The 9415-nt window shown below is 37.6% G+C and overlaps 1 pseudogene across 1 annotated transcript; it reads right to left on the reverse strand.

Moving 5' to 3' along the window:
- Nucleotides 1-2872: 2872 nt before the first annotated feature.
- On the reverse strand, nt 2873-3726 carry LOC307192681 (CBY1-interacting BAR domain-containing protein 1-like; annotated as a pseudogene). The gene has a single exon. The product of its transcript is annotated as a CBY1-interacting BAR domain-containing protein 1-like (transcript).
- Between the last annotated feature and the right edge of the window lie 5689 nt (nt 3727-9415).

The raw sequence follows: 9415 nt of genomic DNA on the forward strand, positions 1-9415 counted from the left end.
TCTTTTTCCTGTAATTGATATCTAGTCTCATAACATTGCTGTCAGAAAAGATACTTGATATGATTTCAATGATCTTAAATTTACCAAGGCTTGATTTGTGACCCAAGATATGATCTATCCTGGAGAACGTTCCATGAGCACTTGAGAAGAAAGTGTATTCTGTTGTTTCTGGATGGAAACTCCTATAAATATCAATTAAGTCTATCTGGTCTAATGTGTCTATTAAAGCTTGTGTTTCCTTCTTTATTTTCATTTTGGATGAGCTGTCATTGGGGAAAGTGGGATATTAAAGTCCCATACTATTATTGTTACTGTTGATTCCCCCTTTATTGCTGTTAGCATTTGCCTTATGTATTGAGGTGCTCCTATGTTGAGTGTGTAAATATTTACAATTGTTATGTCTTCTTCTTGGATTGATCCCTTGATCATTATGTAGTATCTTTCTTTGTCTCTTGTAATAGCCTTTATTTTAAAGTCTATTTTGTCTGATATGAGTATTGTTACTCCAGCTTTCTTTTGATTTCCATTTGCATGGAATGTCTTTTTTTATCCCTTCACTTTCAGTCTGTATGTTTCCCTAGGTCTGAAGTGGGTCTCTTGTAGACAGCATATATACAGGTCTTGTTTTTGTATCCATTCAGCCAGTCTGTGTCTTTTGGTTGGAGCCTTTAATCCATTTACATTCGAAGTAATTATCGATATGTATGTTCCTATTAGCATTTTCTTAATTGTTTGGGGTTTGTTATTATAGGTCTTTTCCTTCTCTTGTGTTTGCTGCCAAGAGAAGTTCCTTTAGTATTTGTTGTAAAGCTGGTTTGATGGTGCTGAATTCTCTTAGCTTTTGCTTGTCTGTAAAGCTTTTAATTTCTCCATTGAATCTGAATGAGATCCTTGCTGGGTAGAGTAATCCTGGTTGTAGGTTTTTCCTTTTCATCACTTTAAATATGTCCTGCCACTCCCTTCTGGCTTGCAGAGTTTCTGCTGAAAGATCAGCTGTTAACCATATGGGGTTTCCCTTGTATGTTATTCGTTGCTTAGTGTTTAGACAAAGATGTCCAGAGAGCTTTCACTGATTGATATTACATGGGGCTGGAAGGTCTCTGGTTGTCCAGTGTCCTGTAGTTGGCCCTCCCTCCTCAGAGGCTCAGTCCCAACACCTGGCTGGATCAACAAGACCCTGCCACAGGGCTCAGAAGAAAAGGAAGAGAGAAAACAAACAAACAGACCCTAGGACAAATGGGAAAAGCAAACCTAAACAGACAAAATCACACAAAGAAGCATACACATAGACACTCACAAAAAGGGAAAAAGGAAAAAAAAAAAGGAAAGAGAGCAACCAAACCAATAAACAAATCCACCAATGATAATAAGCACTAAAAACTAAACTAAGATAAACATGAGACCAGAAACAAATTAGATGCAGAAAGCAAATTCGAAATCTACAGTTGGTTCCAAAGTCCACCCCCTCAATTTTGGGAACATTCATTGTCTATTCAGGTACTCATCTGATACGGGGTTTATCAAGTTGACTGTGGGGATTTAATCTGCTGCTCCTGAGGCTACACAGAGAAATTTCCCTGTCTCTTCATTTTCTCACAGCTCCTGGGGTTTAGCTTTGGTTTTGGTCCTGCCTCTGTGTGTAGGCTGCCCTCAGGGGTCTTTTCCCTGCCCAGACAGGAGTAGGTTAAAGAAGAAGCTGATTAGGGCTCACTTGCTCACTCAGGCCAGGGAGAGGGAGGGGTACTGTAGTCATAATTGGAATGTGGGGTGAGCTTGCGGCAGCAGAGACCTGTATGACATTGCAACAGCCTGAGGCACACCGTGTGTTCTCCCGGGGAAGTTGTCCCTGGATCACGGGACCCTGGCAGTGGTGTGCTGCACAGGCTCTTGGGGGGAGTCTGGGTAGTGACCTGTACTTGCACACAGGATTCTTGGTGGCTGCAGCAGCAGCTTTAGTGGTTCATGCCTGTCTCTGGTGTCAGAGCTGATAGCTTCAGCTTATGCCCTTCTCTGGATCTCATTTTGGTGGTGCTCTGCCTTCTGTGGGCAGACAGAGAAGGAATCCCCTCTCCTCGTGCACCCTGAAACAATGGTCTCTTGCCTCTTAGGCAGGTCCAGACTTTTTCCTGGACTCCCTCCCAGCTAGCTGTTGCGCAGTAGCCCCCTTCAGGCTGTCTTCACACAGCCAACCCCAGTCCTCTCCCTGGGGTCTGACCTCCGAAGCCCAACCTCAGCTCCCAGCCCCCACCCGCCTCAGCAGGTGAGCCGACAAGCATCTCAGGTTGGTGAGTGCTTATTGGCAATGATCCTCTGTGGAGGAATCTCTCTGCTTTGCCCTCTACATCCCTGTTGCTGTGCTCTCCTCCATGGCTCTGAAGCTCCCCCCACCCGCCCACTGCCCGTCCCCACAAGTGAAGGGGCTCCCTAGTGTGTGGAAACTTTTCCTCCTTCACAGCTCCCTCCCAAAGGTACAGGTCCCGTCCCTATTCTTTTGTCTCTGTTTTTTTTCTTTTGCCCTATCCAGGTACATGGGGATTTTCTTGCCTTTTGGGAAGTCTGAGGTCTTTTGCCAGCGTTCAGTAGGTGTTCTGTAGGATTTGCTCCACATGTAGAGGTATTTTTGATGTATTTGCGGAGAGGTAGGTGATCTCCACGTCTTACTCCTCCGCCATCTTTTTACATGGACACATCCTGAATTTTATTTATTTATTTATTGGTCAGCATAAATTTCCTTTAATAATTTCTCCATTTCCAGTAGGATTTCATTTTGAGGTTTAACATATGAATCCAGTGTAAAGTTCTACAGTTTTAGTAAATCTGGATTTCAAGTCATTTAAGATGAAAATGGAAATGAAAAGTTTACTTAAGAAGTTTAATTTTCTTCTTCTATAACGTCTAAGTCTTCATCTTCTTCATCGTCCTCTTCTGCTTGTTGATCCTTTCTTAATCAACAAATAGTTACCTGTCCTGCTCCAGATAAACACTTAGCTGACAGTGATCTCTGAAGAGGTGACTTTGAATTTGCTCTGACGATATCTAAATGACATAAATAATCTGGTGGATACAGAGAATTTTGGAAAACCTCTAAATCTTCTTCATCAATCTGTTGTATATTTTGGTAGGAAGCAGTGTAGAACTCTAAAGCTTTGCTGTGAAATAACATTTCGATAATGATAAATTCTGAAAATATAGTCTTTATATCCATTATTTTCTGCTTTTCAAAATTGTCAATGGTTTCCTCCAAATGACGAGTTATTCAGGTAGCATCCCTTGTAGCTCTTTGTAATTCAGTTTCTGCCTGTGAAATAACATATCAGTCAGACGGGTTTCTCTGACATATTCTTTCTGAGTTAACAGTTGAACAGCTTCTTGATTCCTTGCTGTTAATGTTACTTTGAGGTCATCTCGTTTCATTTCTACAATGGTTCCATAAGCTTTCAAATGTTCAACTACTTTGGCTTCAAGTCTTTCAACGTCTGCTTGTCAATAATCCTGAAGTTTGGCAAACTCGTCAGCAAAGTTTTTCAGGCCCTGATTTAAATTTGGGGTCTCTGTAGAGACATACACATTGATTTCATTCACCAGGAGTTCTGCTTTGTATCTCAGTCTGGCAGTTTTCTGCACATAAGCAGCAAAGATTTAGCACAGCTCTCCAAAATACTTCTCCACATTTGTGACAGCAGCTTACAATTGAGCATCCTGGTTCTGCAAGCTGCATTTCAACATCTTGCCTCACACACAGCCAGAGACTGCAGGCTGGGGCCCAAAGACAGGGGCTCCGAGGCACCCAGGCCCATCCTGGATTTAAAAAAGAAATAAATGTAAAATAAGTAATTTCTAGATTTATCTTTATAGTCTATTGAAAAGGGCTTTAACTTGGCAGTGCAAAACAAATTTAATGCACAGCACTTTAACGAATATCACTACTCAAGAACAGTATGAAAAATATTAATTTTAAAAAGCAAATTTTAAAAAGATAAAGTGTAAAATATTTACTGAAAGCAATACCCATTAAACAACAACAGTTAAGGTCAAAGACATCTTTTTTTTTCTTTATGTGTGGGTTATTTCACAGAGGAATAGTTGAGACTCCATGATTGTATGTGATTGTATGAACACTGTGGTTGCTTATTCAGTACTCAGAATGCTGAGACTTACTGGTTGTCGTTTAGGATCAGAATGAATACACTTAGGAATATCCATTTCCAACTAAGATGGAGTAGCTGGGAACAGAATTATCACTGAACCTGAAAAATAAAAAATGCAGATGGACAAAATATATGGAATAAAGCTTATCAAGGCACTAGCATCAGTGAATGTAGGACAGTGATGCCTGAAAGATGAGGAGAAATGTTGTGTGCCTTATGAATTTCCCTAGATATCTGTGTTGAGAGGATTTCCAGGCCGTAGAGTATGGAGGCAGAACTGAGGCAGAGTCTGGACAACACACTGAGTTGAAGAGACAAAGCTGAGAGTTTGAGGACAAAAAGCTGCCTGGAGTTTACCTCCCTAAAGTGCTGCAGAGGAGAGAGCTGCACAGAAAGAGAACACAAAGATCTGAGCCAGTCCCTTTATTTCTTTAGCAGAGTGCTAATGAGTGAACGGGAGTGAGGAAACTACCCAAGGCCAGGGAAAGAACCCCCTGAACAGGTTAAGGTGACAGTGCATGCCAGCCTCTCTTCTCTCCAGCCAGACTCAAAAACTTCATGATTCGTAGGGCATCAGGTGGAGCTCACTGAAGCGTCTTCATCAATCATAGGAAATAATTGGTCTAAAACACTTCTCCAGTCTTGCCTAATAAATCTTAAAAGCAAAAACAAACAGTATCCAAGTAAATTAACTGTGACCCAGAACAACGCTCAAGAATATTTATGACAATACAAAAATATCCAGCATCTAGCAAAGTGAAGTTCACAATGCTGAATTCAATAAAAAATGATTAAACAGACAAAGTAATAGAAAAATATGACTCATAATGAAGGAAAAAATCAATCAAAAGCCAAAGCTGAAATAGATGTTAGAATTAGCAAATAAAAACATTAAATAGTTATCATAACCCTATTCTTTATGTTCAAAATTTAAGTATAGACATGGAAGACATAAAAAGAGACAAAATTGCATTTCTATAAATGTAAACTAAAATGTTTGACTTGAGTAATACACTAGATGGGATTTGTGAAAATTTAACACTCCAGATGTAAAAATTAGCAAGCATGAAGACTTGGGAATAGACATTATTAAGATGATACACAGAAATACAGGAGAATTTTTTTTAAATGAATAGAGAATCAGTGAGATATGGAACAATTTCAAGTGTCTAATATGCTTGTAATCAGAGTGCTCAAAGACAGAGGATAGGGACTGGAAAAAATATTTGAAAAAGTAAAGACTGAAAAAATTCCAAGTTTGATGAAATCTATGAATCCACATATCAACAATATCAATGAATCCCAAGTACAAGAAACAAGAAGAAAACTACATTTCACATAATAATCTATTACCATAATTATGGTAATGGTAATGGTATTATGGTAAAGAGAAAAAATTTTAAATCATGTATATGATGAAGAACTTATATCCAGAATATATAAAAACCTCCCAAAACTCAATAAAAAGAGAACAACTCATTTTTTTAAAAAAGTGGGCAAAAGATTTGAATAGATCCAAACAGGTATGCTATTGTGGCAAATAAGCAAATGAAACAATACACAGCATGACTTTTCATTAAAGAAATGCAAATTAAAACTGTAATGAGGTACCACCACGCATCTATTAGGATGGCTAAATTTAAAAAGACAGAGCATCCCAAGTGCTGACAATTCCCGGGATGTAGAGTAACTGGAGCCCTCATATAATACTGAAGAGAATAGTACAGCTATCAACACTCTGGGAAAGAGTTTGGCAGTTTCTTAAAAAGTTACACACACCCATACCATGTGATCTAGACAGTCCACTCTAGGTGGAGGGAAATAAAAGTCTATGTCCATGCAAAGACTTGTAGAGGACTCTTCAAAAAAACTTCATGTTTAATTGCCAAAATCTCTAAACAAATAAAAAAAGTGAATTGATAAACTTGTATCTTATACATGTTTCTAATATAATTTTACATACATAGTATTTTTATATAATAAATATTTATACAATAAAATTAACATAATTTTATACATGTATGCAATATAATTATTCTATACAAAAATTTATATAATGGAATTCTGTTCGGCAACAAAAATGAATGAACTGTTGATATATTCTACATCATGAGTTAATCTCCAACTAATTATGCTGAGTGAATGAAGCAAGTAAAAATAGAGTACTCAATATAATTCTATTTATATCAAATTCTAGGAAGTGCAAACAAATCCAGAGTGACAGATTAGTCTATAATCTATAGTGACAAACTAATCTGGGGACAGGGTATGTGGGTGGAGTGAGGAGAGGTAGGAGAGTGGATTTATAAAAAGATAAGGAAATCTTTGGGAATGATGGACATGTTCATTACTTTGATTGTATTAATGGTTTCATGGGTGTATACATATGTCAAAACTCATCAAATTGTGTATTTAAATTAGGTGGTGTTTGTCGTTTACTAATATTACATCAATAAAGAAGTTAAAAAATAAGTACACTTAGGAATGCATAGCTTTTTCTATCCCTGTTAACACTCTTAACTTGGAGTGTGCTGTCTTGGAAGGTAAACTGTGCAGTATAACAGTGGCAAAATAAAAGATGTATTTTCTTTTGACATTACTATTATCTTATTCTATGATACAAATTATTGACCAAATATCTTTCTGTATACATTTTAGTCATTTTGGAAACCCTCTTCCGTGGAATGTTTCTATTGGGGCTGCTGTTTTGCCAATAACTAGATACATTACTGGCATAACATATCTGGCCCCTCCTGGTCTCAGCCCTGGAAGCCAAAGGAAGAAAACCTCCTCTGTGATGACTCACCAATCAGATTTCATTGTGCAACTAACTGTTCAGTACTGGAATCATTTATTTCATGCTACTCACCAGAGAAATTATTCTTTGGGAAGTTTAAAACTTTTTGTGGAAACATTTTCCTCATTAAAAAAGCAATTTATGGGCTTCCCTGGTGGTGCAGTGGTTGAGAGTCCGCTTGCCGATGCAGGGGACGCAGGTTCGTGTCCCGGTCCGAGAAGATCCCACATGCCACGGAGTGGCTGGGCCCGTGAGCCATGGCCGCCGGGCCTGCGCGTCTGGAGGAGCCTGTGCTCCGCAGTGGGAGAGGCTACAACAGTGAGAGGCCAGCGTACAGAAAAAAAAAAAAAAATTTGTATTTCTTATAGAAAATTTTACAAAATACCCCCCAAAATTTTAAGTATACTATATAGTTGCAACTGCTATTAATATTTGGCATAATTTACCTGTATATTTTATTAAAAATCATATTTATATGTTAACACTACATAAAGTCATGTATCTTGGTTTTTTCACTTGATATTAAATGACAGTTTTTATCCTAAACATTTTAACGGCTGTCATAAATTCAATCATTTAGACATCCCATGATTTATCACCCATCTCCTGTGTTTAGACTTTCATGTAGTCTTAAATCGTTTACTACTATAAATAACATTGCAGCATTCACATTTTGCATAAAACTGTTTTCTTGAAGAATCTTCTCTGAAATGGAATTCTCTTCTTAAGCATACCCATAACCTAAAAATTCCTCTTTCGGGTTCAAGAATCCATTATCATCTACTGAGCACTTACTATGCAAGAGACTGTGTAGTAGAGGATAAGAAACTGAATGCAGCCTTAAGTCCTACAGAAGCTAAAAGAAGAAGAAATGACCATAGGAGTTTCAGAGTCATAGGTTCAAATTTGAATTTGAAAGCTCTTAAACAGTATTTTAAAAATACCGAATATGGTATTGGGAGAAGAATGGGTGGAGTGGAGTGTGCTGTATGTATTCTTCTGCAGGAATTCTTCCGTCCTCTGGATTTGGGTGTTTCTCCAGCAGTCCTCCATAACATCAGTGTAACTTGAACCACATGTTCATATGCTAAATAAGAACCATCTCTTGGTATGGCTGAGGTAGAAATGGCTAAATGTCTTCCTTGTTGATTTTAATGTTCATAGAGATGAAACCAAGATGACAATTTGAGTTCCTTAATGTTAGTATGCAAAGAAAGTCTCCACATATATTTTTAAAAATTAGAGAATGTCATAAAATAAAAATGGTGTATTTTTCTTTCTACAATGTGTATAGAAATTTTCTTCCACAGAGTTCAGATTTTCTTATAAAAACATTTTATGGGAAAAACGTGCTGTTGGAAATATTTGTGAAATCATTAGTGGCATTGGGTAGGCAAGTATGAACCATATAGTAAGAGATAATAAAAGAGAGCAAAAGAGTGGTCAGAGACAAATTAAAACCCTGGTTGAACAAACACAGTATTGGTAAAAATGTTATATTGATATCAATGAAAAGACAAAATGTACATTGAGGGCAATTTGGTTCACTATGGTGAAACATTTGAAAATGCTTAAAAATGGATTATTTACTTTGTAAAACTCAGAGAATTTGGATAACAATGGCCTTTGTGAATAAAGTACGATTATTCCGAGAAGGGAATTATGGAGCTAAAAAGAAACACCGGAAGTCATTCCGGACTGGAGTGAAGGCCTGGAATTATCTGGATGGAGAGACATAAGACCACTTCGTCTTCAGTATTCAGAATGCAGCAGGAAACTGCTAAGGGGTCGTTGCTACCATTAGTCTTTTAAAAGCAGCTGTGAATAGGATAGAAAATGATTCATAAATACAGACACTGGTTATGCCACTCCCTCCCCTACAACTCTAACAGACATTCTCAATCAACTGCGGACTTTTTCACATTAGACTTAACAGGAGTTCGGAATCCTTCTTAGTGTAATACCATGGGTGTGCACTACCCACAGATGGACTTTAAAGATATTTAACATGACTTCCAAATCGGAGATTTATTGATGTTTCAGTTTTCTCATCACCTGCTTATTTGATAGAACTCTTGTGTAGGGTACATAAGATAGTTCATGTTAAAGTACATTGTTAATAAAATGCTGGAAATTGTTAATGCAGAGATGACAGATAGGATGATTATTTGTTTATGTTTATAAAAATGTGGCTAATGCACTAACAAGCTAAATTCCTTTACCTACAGCCTAGAAGTCCTTACTGTATGCAGACTTTTGTTAGAGTCATGTTAACGCTATCGCATGTGTGTTTTCCCTTAGACTGTGTGCTTCCCGAGGGCAGAGCATGTGTCTTTCATCTTTGTATTTCTGGGACTTGTAATATCAAGAACATAGAATATACTCAATACTTGTTGAACTGAAATTAGAATAAAAAGCTGGATAATTCAATATTTTTAAACTCACAATTCACTTTTATTACAATCCTAGA

This window comes from Stenella coeruleoalba (assembly GCF_951394435.1).
Source record: "Stenella coeruleoalba genome assembly, chromosome: 1".
Lineage (NCBI taxonomy): Eukaryota > Metazoa > Chordata > Mammalia > Artiodactyla > Delphinidae > Stenella > Stenella coeruleoalba.